The 1478-nt window shown below is 56.1% G+C and overlaps 1 protein-coding gene across 1 annotated transcript in view; it reads left to right on the top strand.

Moving 5' to 3' along the window:
- The window catches only part of LOC104982780 (CD82 antigen-like), a 4919-nt gene that overhangs the window by 1374 nt on the left and 2067 nt on the right, over positions 1-1478 (top strand). The gene's annotated exons all lie outside the window — the stretch shown is intronic.

The raw sequence follows: 1478 nt of genomic DNA on the forward strand, positions 1-1478 counted from the left end.
TAAACAAGTGTCGGGGGAGGAGGTCGACTGACTGGGGGAATTCCTGCAGCAGGCAGGACCTCTTGGTGACTTGATGTCTATCAGATGCTGCTGGGATGGGGGTAAGAAAACAGGCAGCGAGTCAGGTTCCCAGGGACTGAAATACAAAACCCAGCTACTTCCTGGCCAGGCCTTCTCTGACTCAGTCTCCTCATCTCTAAAATGGGACTATTGACCCACGCTCACGTGCGATGAGTTTGTAAAGCCCGAGGCACTTATCATGTGGCCTGTGAGTGGTGATGTTTAGTTATGATGCAGGGGCACTGAGACACGGGGGTGTCCTCGCAGGGGGCTCTGGTGAGCAGGGCTCTGCCTGGTGCAGTTGAACGACCAAGAGAAGCTGCCTCTTGCGTGTGGGAGGGGCTGTGGGTGCCCCTCAGAGGTGCCAGCCTTTCTTGATGGAGAGGAGGCAGCCAGCAAGAAAGGAGCAAGGTAGACGATAAACCCTCAACTAGAAACTGACCAGAGCGGGTGAACGCCTGAGTGTGCCTGGCACGCCCCCTGCTGGCCACCGGGCTGCTTGCAGGAACTCGTCTCCAGACCGGAAGGAGGCCGGCGGGGAAGTGACCACGTGCCGGGCATGATGGCACGCAGCTGACCCGTACTAGCCCTTCAGCCCTAGCAGAGTGGCCGTCATCACCCCAATCTTCAGATGAGGAAACGGGCTCAAAGAAGTCAAGTTGCCTGTGCATGGGGCAGGGCCAACATTTGACAGGGCCCACCCCCGACTCCTCTCTGCCTTCAGGGGCATTTTCTGGACACAGGCCTCGCCCCTGAGATCCCGGTCCCATCGGTAATTCAAGCTGCCTGTGATCTGAAGCCTCTTGGGGTCCCCTTCACTAGCTTTGCGTCAGGATCATCTTGAGCATTTTCTCCTCTAAAAAGGCAGATGTACCACATCTCGCTTTTCGCTCTGGCAACCAGGAAGCTCAGAGCCAAACCTCAGCTCCAGCATGTGCTCAGGCCTGCAGGTGGAACCGGCCTCTCCTGGGCGACTGCTGTGCCCTCCTGACCTGGGCTGGACACCTTGCTGCCTCGTCCCATTTCATCCTCGTAACAGATAAGTTAGGGAGTTAGTTTCCCCCGTTTTCCAGATGGGAAAGTTGAGGTCAGCACTTGGACCAGAGTTGAATAGCTAGTAGGTGGCAGAATGATTTGACCCCGGTAGCCTGACTCCAGCCCCCACACCCCCGTTGTATGCCATCTGCCCTTCTCATGTCCTGCACGCCCATGTCCTTTCAACTTGACCGTCCCTTTGTTGTTTTCTATTTTTGCTGCTTCTTATTTTGTTTCCCGCTGTTTTCATAGTTTATGGTGTATCCCGAGAGCCTCTTTCAACTCCTTGTGGCTCACAAAGGCCAAAGTGAAACCTGAACTCTAATCCTGGGGGTTTGGCTGAGACCGGGGTGGGGGGTGGGAGTCGAGGGGCAGACCTGGAC

The sequence above is a fragment of the Bison bison genome, unplaced genomic scaffold (assembly GCF_000754665.1).
Source record: "Bison bison bison isolate TAMUID 2011002044 unplaced genomic scaffold, Bison_UMD1.0 scf7180017860457, whole genome shotgun sequence".
NCBI classification, from domain to species: domain Eukaryota; kingdom Metazoa; phylum Chordata; class Mammalia; order Artiodactyla; family Bovidae; genus Bison; species Bison bison.